Source organism: Macaca nemestrina, chromosome 1 (assembly GCF_043159975.1).
Source record: "Macaca nemestrina isolate mMacNem1 chromosome 1, mMacNem.hap1, whole genome shotgun sequence".
Taxonomy (NCBI): domain Eukaryota; kingdom Metazoa; phylum Chordata; class Mammalia; order Primates; family Cercopithecidae; genus Macaca; species Macaca nemestrina.
The window spans coordinates 66,075,150-66,087,226 of record NC_092125.1 but is presented as its reverse complement, the minus strand read 5'-3'; the positions used below and the strand labels follow the sequence as shown (position 1 = coordinate 66,087,226).

Below are 12,077 nucleotides of genomic sequence, written 5' to 3'. Positions count from 1 at the left end.
CTTGTTAAAAATGCAGAACCCCAGGCCCTAGGCCAGACCTGCTAAGTCAGAATCTGCATTTCTGCAAGATTCCCAGGTGATTTGTTCATAAGTTAAAATGTAGAAGTACTGCTTTATGAAGCGGGTGCTATTACTATCTACCTTTTACAGAGTAGGCAACTCCGAAGGGTTAAGAAACTTGCTGATCACATTCAGAGAGAACAGAAAAAAGAAACTTGATGAAGAGTACACAATTTGTGAGTTAGAAGAGCTAAAATTCAAATTCAGGTCTGACTGACTCCAAAACCTATATTCCTCACAATATTCCATCGTGCCTCTCAGTAAATTTCACTGCATTAGCAAATGTGTTCCTTTACAGACAGTTATCATCTGTTTAAAGGGCGGTTGTGAAAGTCTCCAATAATCTGAAAAAGAGGCTCTGGAACAGGTATTGCCACCAAAACAGCATTATTCCATCACTTCACAAATCATTTAGCCCTCTGCCTCCACTTGCTCAACTGTGAGTTCCTTAAAAGACAGGACTGTTGTCCTGTTTGTTGTTAAATCTGCAGAAATTAACCCAGAATCTGACACATAACAGAGTATCTGCCCCTAACAAACTCCTTAATTAATATACATTAGGCCTGTTTTTTCAAGTGAGTTGTATAGATTGTGGGCAGTTAACTGGGTACTAAGATTATTCTGCTATAAAAGAGGATGCAGGGTTCCTCCCTGGGGTTTCCTGCAGGCCAGGACTTCGGCAGCAGAAAACCACCAAGGCTGCTGCTCCCGACCCATCGGTGCAGCTTATCTCTCCGTCCAGGCAGCCCCCAGCCCAGCCCAGCAACGGGACTTCCTGAGAAAGGTTCTCCTTTCTTTCCTAGCCCTGGAGCACAGCTTCTCTGCGGCTATAATTAACTTCCTTCCACATGATTTATGCAGAAAGGACAGGACATGTGAAATGCAGGGAAGCTTGGTTATAATCCCTGTATTTCTGTGGTGCCACAATTTCTAAAGTGCTTTTTTAATTGATTGCATCTCATGTGTTCTTATTGAGAAATCTATGGAGAGAGGAACACAGACACTCAGCAATGTATAGTGGCTAGAGCAAGAAGTCCTGGCTTTCCCCGGACAATCCCCACTTGTGCACGCCATCCTGGTGTGATTGTTAACAAACAGCCTTTGTTCATGGTCAAATGTGCCCCTGTTTGGGTGATAATTATATGGTCACCTTAGTCACTGGGGCTAAGTAGTGGTCCTGATGTCACCTCAGGAGTCAGAACGGGGCCAGTCCCTGATGCAGATTTGCTTTCTGGACCAGTGAACCATCTGTCATTAGGGCGTTTCCCCTAGTGTCGTCTTCAGGCCGCCTGCTTCAGAGCCAGCTGTGAGCTGGGTGTCCACGCAGGTGCCCAGACCCACCTTGGTCCTACTCAGAACCAGAAGCTCCTTTTCGCTCTGAGCCTCAGTCTGATGCTCCCTCCTCTGACCTCAGCTTACCTTGAAGTCCCTGATGACTTTCTCTTCCCTAGGCACCCATTCTCCAACTCTTAGCACTAGGAACCATTTGATTTCAGTTTGAAGGCCTCCATCTTGCCAACCCTTAGAAGGTGGCCTGAATACCACCCTGCCCTGTATCCCACAGCACTATTATTAGATGGGAACGTCAGAGGCTAGAGCTGAAATCCCTGGCAGCCCTTTGTCCCCAGAGCGGAGGAGAGAATCGCCGGAAGGGACAGCCTAGCCTGAGGTTAGGCAGTCCAGTTCTCTTTCCTCTGGGCTCCGGAGGACTGCAGGCCAGCAGGAAAGAGCTGAGCTATTCTTAGCCGAGGTGTGGGAGCCTGGCAGGAGCTGCAGGCGCTGCCCCGAGGGTCAGAGACAGGAACTGGCCACCCACTCTGGCTGCTTCCCCTCTCTCCCTTGGCTGCCCCTCACACAAAGAAATGACCACCCTACTCCCTGCAACCAGCAGCAGTGCATGGCTCAGACATGGGTCACCCGTAGTCCCCTCAGTAGAAAGCACAGCTCTGCCTCCCTTTTATATTACAGTTTGTGGGTATATTTAGAGCTGAGCGGGGCCTCAGCCATCACCTCACTTTCTTCTTAGAACCCTAGCATCCTGATAGGTCAGGACTGAGCCCCACAGAAGGAAAATGATTTGTCCAGGGCCACACAGACATTCAGAGTCACGAAGAACTCTACTAAGAACTCTACCAGGGCCAGGTGGGGTCATAGTGTGTACAAGCTGTAAGTTTGGGCTAAGGTTTCCAAGTGTCAATCAGCAGACAGGCGCTATTTGTGCCAACATCTTTGCAGGTCCTCATAAAACAAAGACCACTTGTGTCATATTACCAACTGTGCTTTCATGGAAAGGATTTTACTTTTTCTGCATTTTTGCTCCTCTTATCTTGAGGTTGCAAAAAGACCTTGCTTTATGAAATGACTCTAATAGTATATGACAATCCTAGGTCAGTCCCTAACGTTAAAACTTTTTTTTACTGATGTGTGAAGTAAAATATGTATTTAGGAAGCAATAGAGTGGAGAATACTCAAAAGAAAATAAAGATACACTTTATTCATTCATTTAATAAATGTTGAAAGTCTATTTTTGGCGTACACTGCACCAGAGCACAAAATACACCTGATTTCTACCCTCATGTTGCCTACAATCAAATGGGGAAGACAAGAAATAAACAAGTCAATGTCACTGTAAAATGTGATAAGGGCGATGATGAGTTTCTAAAATAAAATACTATGAGAGGGAATAAAGGGAATGGTGAGATGCTTATTTTGAATTGGGTGGTTAGGGAAGACCAGAAGAGGAAGGGGAGCCACTTTGCAGAAAGTGAGCAGGGCAGAGAAGCAATTTGACAAAGGAACAGCTTGAGTAAAGTCTTGAGGTTGGAAAAGAGCTTGGGGAGTTTTAGGAGCTGGAGCAAGGGGGAGGGTCTACCAGATGAGGTGGGAGAAGCAGGTTGGAGTCCAGCCTCTTTAGGTCTTATGGAGGCTGAGAAGAGAAGAGTTTTTTATTTTATTTTCAAAGAAAAGGAAGTTATTGAAGGGTTTTCAGCAGGTGAATGAGATGGTCCAGTTTTAATTTTAAATACAAGGGATTGGCTCCAAGATTCCCTCCCCCAACTGTGGGTAACAAAATCTGCAAAGGCTCAAGTCCCTGATATAAAATGGTATAAAATGGCATAGTATTTGTATATAACCTATGCATATCCTCCTGGATACTTTAAATCATCTCTAGATTACTTATAATACCTAATGTAATACAAATGCTATGTAAATGGATATTATATTGTATTGTTTTGGGAATAATAACAAGAAAAAAGTATGCACATCTTCAATACAGATGCAATATTAGGGGGAATATTTTTGAATCCACAGATGCAGAACCCAGAGAAACGGAGGGCCAACTGTACTTTTCTCTACCTGCTGTGTGAAGAATGGACAGGAGCAACTCAAGAATGGTGCTAGGGAGACCAGAGTAGATACCAGTGATATTCCAGGTGAGAAGTGGTAGGTTCAAGACCTTCCTAGAGAAGATAATTTTCTATTTGTTGAGAAAATACACACACACATGCTAAATGAGTCAGGTCATCTGTCAAATGTAGTAAAGTCATATGTTTGGACACAGAGCTTTGGAAAGGAGAGCTGAGAACATTCCAAGACCTTCCCAATCCCTCTCTAGCTCCAATCTTTTACCCTGGGGTCTTTAGCTGGTTGCCGGGCTTGTTCCCCATAGGTTAATACATCCTCAGAGGAATTTCCGAGGCCCTGTCCCTAATGTCCCCAACCAACCCTCCCAAAGCTCTCCAGTTTGGATATGACCATTTCTGCAGAATGCACACATCTGGGAAGCAGCTGCCTGGCCACTCTCACAAAATCATCTCCCTGTAATCCAGTTAAAGCTGGAGTAGAGAGGAGGCATGGGGGACTAAGGAAAAATGTGAAGTCTGCCCAAGATGGGATCTGGGTAGATGTCAGGGGTACCACCCTGATCTTTGTAGACAGGCCTCCAGGGTAGCCACTGGGATTTCAACTGGCCTCTGTGTCTTCTTCTGATCCCCGCAAGACCAGATGTGTCCCACAGCTGTACACCATCTGCTACCCTCTACCCTAGAGGAAGCTACAGTTTAGAGCTTAAAGAAGTGATGGGGAAGACAGTAAGCTCTCCCTTGTCTATAGACAGTTAATTGTGGGAATAAAGAGTCTAGACGTCCCATGAAGTGGGCAAATGGTTTGGCTTTCATCTGCACAGTGGCTCCCCAAAAATGTCCTGGCATGGGAAAAAATTTCAAAGAAAACTTAATGTCCCAGGGTTTCTAACTCCCTTCTTACTCAATGTTTCAGAGACTCTAGCTTACAAACTTGATCTTTCCTATTTGCTCTGCTCTGTGCTCCTCTTCTTTCCTCCCTACCCCAAACACTGGCACCCCGAATTCCCAATCTGGGTCATCAAAAGCCTAACAGCATCTATTCAAGCTGACATCTAATCCTCCCCAGAGGAAGGGAACTGCACTCCCATCCAGCAGATGATGTTATTGGCCCCCTCCCTGAGCTCAGAGGCTTGGTGCAGCCCAGACATATGGATCTTTTTAGAGACTTATGCAATTTGGCAACCCTGTTTCTCACCCTCCAAGCCCTGCTGCTCAGACAGTGCTTTGCAGAGAGAGCACCCGGAGAGGGAGGGAGTGGATCCCTGCATGCTCTTTTATTCTTTCCTTGTCATTTCTCCTGGCAACTCTCTACTCAATTTGGAAAACAAAAAGTAAAGTGTTCTTCTCCTGGCCCAATCTTTGACTGAAAACAGGAAAGAGAAAAAAAAATCAAATAAAAAGAAAAAGAGGAAGAGAAAATGAGAAAAAGAACACAGAACTGCACCATGAATATTCTGATCAATTCTCCAAGACAAAGACTGAGAACCCCTGAGCCAACAACACACTGTCTTGCTTCTCCTCTTCTCCATCTCCTGTGTATGTGAATAGACATAGATTCCAGTCTATATGGAGCTCCTGGATTTGTGCAGTGCACAACCTGAGCACCATCTGCTGCAACCCTACCTTCTTCAACACTTAATTCATCCTGAGGCTCTGATGGGTGAACTTGACCTTGCTCTGTGTGCCCAGGAATGATGTATAATGCTTCTACTGAGGCAAAAACATCTCTGACACTTGGCAGGCTCACCTTTGCCCCTTTGTCCCCTCAGCCAGATACACAGGAGACTGGCGTGTCTTTGAAAAATAAGGAACTTTCTTGCTGCCCATGGAAGAAAGAATGGCTTCTCTGCTTAAGGACCAACAGACAGAACCACCAAGAAAATTTTGTAGACTCCCCAGTCAGGACTCACCAAAGGTCTGGTGCTAGGAGTGTAAGACCTTCTAAGGTCCCAAGACCTTATTTCCAAATTGAGACCTTAGCACCAAGACCTTAGAAGGTCTTACTCTCCTAGTACTAGACCTCTGGTGACTCCTGGCTGGGGATTCTGCAAAATCTGAACCTTAAAGGGTGGGGCCATTTTGGTTGAAGATGTTAAACTAGGAGGGGTCCACAAAATTCACAGGAATTAGGTTGTCCTTGAGCCATCCCCCCATGCACTGCCTCTGAGGTGGTCTCTTCCAGGCCATAGGCCCAACTCAAAAGGCAAGAAGCAGGAGAAATGTGAAGTAAGGAAGCTTTGCCCTTTTCTTTCAGAGCCAGGCCAGGACCAAACACCTTATTTTATTTTTGATGGTTTCATGATAGATGGGACCTCTATATAAAGCTCAAGAGAATAGTTTGGGACAGATGTTTCCTTTCCAGTCACATTTTCCTGCCTCAAGTTAAAAATAGCCATCCTCTTTGCTTTGGCTTCCATAAGATGTATGCCATTAAAGCTCTCTATTTGGGTTCACGGAGACAAAGGCTGTTAAGTCCCCAGCTTTCACAGCCTTTCACAACCATGAACTGATGCAATATTGGGTTCAGGAAGAACCAGCCCCTTGAGGCAGATTCCTGGACACTTTAGTGAGAAAAATTATTTTCCTATACCTACCTTTAGGTAGCACCAGAAAGAGAATTTCCAAGTGGGGAAGGACATTTCGCAAAGTAGTTCTGTTTTTGTTTTCCTGAATAAATCCCTCATTATGGAGTTTTCTTGAATCAACGACACCCTCACCCCCAGGGTAACCTGAACCCCCTTTGGTATCTGGCTTTAATGGAAGCATAAATGCTGTCGGTCATATTCATGAGCAATGTTGACTTAGGCTTCACCATCAGGAAGATCAATTGAAAGCCTAGACACTACAGAGGGAAATAAGCAGAGACAACACCAGAATTATAGACACAAATCCACAAACAATGGATTTCTGACCTGTTCTCAGAGAGCTGCTTCCCAAGGTGTAAGGAATCTTTACTCAAGTCGCCTTTATCACTGACACATTAGCCCTTTGGCCAAGCTGTTTCCACTGTCACCTGACAGCTCCTGTGGACAACCCAGGACCTGACAAATCCAAAGAAATGAACTACAGTCAGTGCATAATTGCCACATCTTTTCCTTTTCACAGTACAATAGCTTTATGTATTTTTGTTTCTAAAAGTAGCAGTTTATTGTGAAAAACAAAAGTGTTACATACTGGAGTGAGAACGAAAGTGAAAATTACCCACAATTCCAACACTGAGACAAATCAGTATGTGTGTATATGAGACATGTATTGCCACCGACACTGACTTTTTACCTCTGCCACAACAAAATAGCATCATACTGTGACATGCTTTTTCTCCCCACTTATATGTCAGATCACCAGGTCTTTTTTTTTTTTGAGACAGAGTCTCACTTTGTCACCCAGGCTGGAGTGGAGAGGAGTGACCTCGGCTCACTGCAACCTCCGCCTCCTGGGTTCAAGTGATTCTCCTGCCTCAGCCTCCCAAGTAGCTGGAACTACAGGCGCGTACCACCACACCCAGCTAAGTTTTGTAATTTTTACCAGAGACGAGATTTTGCCATGTTGGCCAGGCTGGTTTTGAATTCCTGACCTCGGGTAATCCAGCCATCTTGGCCTCCCAGCGTGCTGGGATTATAAGTGTGAGCCACTGCTTTTAGCTTCAGGTCACTAGGTCTCAATAGCTGTAGCAATGACAGAAAAGCTGTGAATTCTGTAGTAGTCTAGTTGACACAACACATCTTTCTCACTCACTCACAAGCTTGTCCCTTAGGGGGCAAAACTGGGACGGCAGCCCTAGAATGATGCTTGGAGGGGAAGGGGACACAAGGCATTGCATTTTACAGCTCTGTTCTGAACATCATTCCATTTCTGCTTTTGCTGACATCCCAAGGGGCCTATGAAACACACCAAGGTATTATCTTGGGTGCCTGGCACTGGTTGATCAGCCCAAGCTCACTCCCTTCTAAGAAACAGTCCCACCTGCTCAAGGGCAAGAGAAGGGCGTTCTCACAACGTAAGAATCACCTCCGACCCATTGGAAGTAACATAGAAGTATATTTAACATATGTATATATACATGTAAGTAATTTAAAAACTTTTGTAATTTAAATATCTGTAACAAGTTAAGACAAATTATTCACAAACAAGTAACAATACAAATTAAAAAGGGAACACACTCTAGGTACAGATTAACAAACAAATAGGAATTTTATCAACAACAATTTGAAAGGTTTGATAAATACCCAGTTTCCTAGGAAAATAACAAAACTTACTCAAGAAGAAATTTTTTTAAATCTGAGAATTCAACGATTACAAAAATACAAGCAGTATTGTTAAATAATCCCACATTAAATACTAGGCCCAAATGATTTACAGGCAAGTTCCCACAAATTTTAAAAGGAAGTGATTACCCTAGTCTTATAAAAAACTTTTCCTGAGACTAGAAAAACAGGGAAATACTCTCCAACTCATTTTATATGGACTCTGTAACCCCAATACCAAAACCAGACAATGATGAAAAGAAAAGGAAAAATTATAGGGCTGTTTCATTTATGACTATAGAAGCAAAAATCATAAATAGAAGATTGTATTAGCAAATTAAATTCTACAGTGTATAAAAAAGATAATAAACTGACAAAGTTGGGTATAACTCAAGTATGCAAAGTTGATTTAATGTTAGAAAATCTATAAATGTAATTCACCATACTACTATATTAAAAGAGAAAAATCATATGTAATTTTAATAGGTATAGATAAGGCATTTGAAAAAAATCATTAGTTTATTACTAAAGAAAAAATATTTTAGTAAAATAGGAATAGAAGAGAATAAAGTTAACATGACAAGAAGCACATGTAGGCCGATTGCAGCAACTCATTCCTGTAATACCAGCACTTTAGGAAGCCAAGGTGGGAGGATCACATGAGGCCAGGAGTTCGAGACCAACCCAGACAATATAGCGAGACCCTGTCTCTAAGATAAAATAATAATTTAAAAGTGATAGGTAAATAAATAAAAAGTACATTTAAAAAATTAAGCAAATGTGGAAATATTAGAAGTTTGTGCTTCAAAATCTGGAATGAGGCGAGAATGTGCATGATCACCACTCCTTTTTATCCTTAGGTGTTCTTGCCAGTATATTAACTTAAGTAAAACAAATCAATCGCAGAAGGATTGGGAAGGAAACATAAAATCATCACTATTTGCTTATGATATGATCATTTACATATAAAATCCAAAAGAATCTCTAAATACTTCAATATAATAAGAGAATTTAATAAGGTAGCTCAATAAAAGATTAATATAAACAATAAATTATAATTTCATACACCAGAAGCAAAAATAATTAAAAAGAAGATAGTATTTGCCATAGTCTTAGAGGACATAAATTACCTAGGAATAAATCTAACAATAAATTAAATGAATTTATCATTTAACAATAAATGAATTAAAACCATTACAGAGAAAATTACAAACTTTAATGAAGACTCAAACAATGGAGATATATATCAAGTTCTCTGAAGGAAAGATTCCGTTCTCCACAGGTTAATCTATGGAGCAATTTTGATCAAAATCCGTATCGTTGTTTTGGAAGAAATCTGATAAGCATTTATAAAATTATATGTTATTATTATTTGGAAGAACAAAGAGCCAAGAATGGTCAGGGCATTTCTGAAGACAATTTGGGAGAGGAAAACTTGCCCTACAGATATCTGAACTTATTCAATGCTGCAGTAAATAAGGCAATGACGAAGGCACTGGGGTGTCCATACTGACCAATGCTAGAGAGCCTAGAGCCAGACCCACATATGTATGAAATGTGGACACACGACAGAAATAGCATGTCAGATCAGCAGGGAAGGAAGAGACTACTCAGTAAATGCAACTAGAAAAATGGTTATCTGTATGAAAACTACATAAAACTGGATTTCTGCTTGTTATTTATTTTGTCTCCCTCAGCCCAACCTCACTCCTCTGTACTTTTCTCTATGATACTGGCTATAATGTGTGTTTACTCTATTATGTGAGAATATTCAGTTTCATACAGAGGACAAGAAAAGCAGGTAGGTGAAACTCATCAGATGTATTAACTACAGATACAAAGTAAGCAAGTCATTTGTGAGACATAGGCAGAATTCAAAAGATGTGCTAAAAATACAGGATGAGTATCCCTTATCTGGGATGCTTTTTGGATTTTGGAACACTTGCATTACATTTATATGTTGAGCACCCCATTCCAGAAATCTGGAATCCAAAATGCCTCAATGAGCATTTCCTTTGAGTGTCATGTCAGTGCTCAAAAAGTTTCAGAATTTGGAGCATTTCAAATTTCAGACTTGGGATTCTCAATCTATAGTAAGTTAGCAACCTGCAAGACATGTAAAACAGAATAAATGGAATAGACTACAAAAGGATGGAGCAAACAAGAGTGCTACTTACAGGCAGAAAAGGATAGAAAAAAACAAATCATAGGCCATGAGGTATAGATTATGCCACCTTGGGGTTTGTGTCCGTATCATCCCTAAATTGACTATCTACTGGTGGCACATTCCGGCCCCCCATAAGCTCTACCCAAGAAATGCGGGCAAAAAGGATGGATTCCCAAAACACTGACAAAGACCTGTGGCCAAGCCTACCTGCCCTTAAACATCTCTCAATAGAATGAATATACCTTGGTTCCAAGCATCTTCCTCAAGTTGATCCCCTTACTCAATCTCAGTTCTGGTCCTCATAACTATACCACTGCAGAGCGAAACACATGATTGAGGCTGTGAGACTGTGCAGGACTTTTGCCCTGCTTGCATTCCCATGTGTATCAACCTCCCGTAAATCTGTCCCCTTGGTTCTGGCTCTATGCTTCAAATATATTCCATAACCCTTGAGATTGGATCATCGTAATTTGGTCTGAGCCTTCCTGATCTGTGGCCTCTGGAATAGGCTGCCTATCATGGAGGCAAACATTGCATCATGGTGACTTACCACAGGACACTGGTTCCCAGACTCCTTTGTCGGCTGATTTCTGGTTAGGTTCTGCCAAGAGGAGGCGCTGGAGGGAGACTAGAAGGTGGAAAGAGGAAAAAAAGGGACTCGCAGGTTATCACTGCATCAGTCCAACAGCTGAACACTTCTACAGCCAAGGATCTCTCCCTGCCAAACAGTGAAAAAAAAAAAAAAAAAAAAAAAAAAAGTTTGCAATGTGGGAAAAAAGTTTTGGTTCCAAAATATAAAATTGGAAAATCAAAGTTCACAAATTTTTCATTAAATGCCTACAAAACGTCAACTCAGTCAACTTGTAAACTGCAATTCAACTCTTTAATAGTTTCATGTAAATGTAATAAAGTTTGAATTATAAGAACAAAATGAATATATTTTAAAATTCAGAATTATAACAGCCATTTTCCTTACTTTTTTAACATCAAAGACATTATATTTGACATAGGATGAGGGCCTCTTTTAGGTTGATTGACATGATACATGTGTATTTTGGGGAGGGTTGAGGAAGGGGATGTTTAATAGTAAAAGTGGTCATGACCTCCAAGGGTCTATAAAGGGCCTGAGACAGTCTCTCATTCAGTGTATTTCTGTTGTATCCTCCACTTTGTGCAGTGTAGCTAACATTTTTTAGCAACAGCTTATGAAGCAGGAGAGCAGAGAATTGAGGAGCAGCCCAGAAAGGCTAGAACTTTGAAGGGACTACACAGTTCAACTCTATCTGGCCTGTGAGGAAATGTAAGGCTGGGGTCCCTTGGTGCCCTTGTGTCCAGTGGCCAGAACCTGTGTTTGGGGGTGGCTGGGGCAAGGGTGTGTGTGTTTGGGGTGATGAGTCTCAGTGACCCTGGAAAATATGAAGAGTGGCCAATCATTGTCTAGCTTTGTGGTTCTGGGGCTATCCATAGCCTTGCAAGCCAGAGAAGAAACAGCCCTGGTCTCTCAGAGGAAGGGATTTACCAGCCTCCCATATCCTCTACTTCTATTTTTCCTCCCTGAAGCCTGACATCCACTTCGCCCTTGCTCCTTGTACCCAGCATGGGTTCTTTCTATACCAGGGCTTCTTGAACCTCAGTGTGCATAAGTCATGGAGAATACTTATTCAAAGTACAGATTCTGACCCTCACCATTGATTCTGTGTAGACCATGCTTTGAGAAAACTCTGCTCCGTAGAATCATTCTCTCTCTCTTTGCTCCCAAAGCTAGTTAAGAAGTTCGGATACTAAAGAAAGACAAGTTACTTCCCCTGTTTCCCGTGGTCCAGCTATGGGAGACAAATAGTATTTAAAGTAACCAGAAAAAAAAATCTGGAAATGGAGGTTAAAGTGGACCAAATTAGCTTTCATATCTAGCAGGGATTACAACTCCACATTTGTTCACAATCGCACACTGGGTGCCTGAAGCAGACCCAGCGGCCCCTGGAGCTGAGGAAGTTGAGGGGAGTGGGGGGCCTGGCAGTGTTGCAGCTAACTCCTTTTCCCTGTTAATTGGGAGTCCCAAGGACCGATGCCCGATTTTAAAATGCGTGTATGCCGCTCTTTCTGTCCCCGGGCCCTTGACATCACTATGTGATCAGTTCTGAATCACCATTTGCACTTTGAAACAGATTCATACCATTCTGTTATATTCAATCAAATTAGCATATCAGGCCTTTGCTCTGATTGTGTGATGAAAGACTTTGT

General features: G+C 42.2%; 1 long non-coding RNA gene across 2 annotated transcripts in view; it reads right to left on the bottom strand.

The window, feature by feature from the left end:
• Positions 1-6,694, bottom strand: part of LOC105484881 (uncharacterized) — a 49,906-nt gene extending 43,212 nt beyond the window's left edge. For both annotated transcript variants that reach the window (XR_011613529.1, XR_011613527.1), the window contains exon 1: positions 6,338-6,694. This is a non-coding gene — a long non-coding RNA (uncharacterized lncRNA). The remainder of the gene's footprint in view (positions 1-6,337) is intronic.
• Between the last annotated feature and the right edge of the window lie 5,383 nt (positions 6,695-12,077).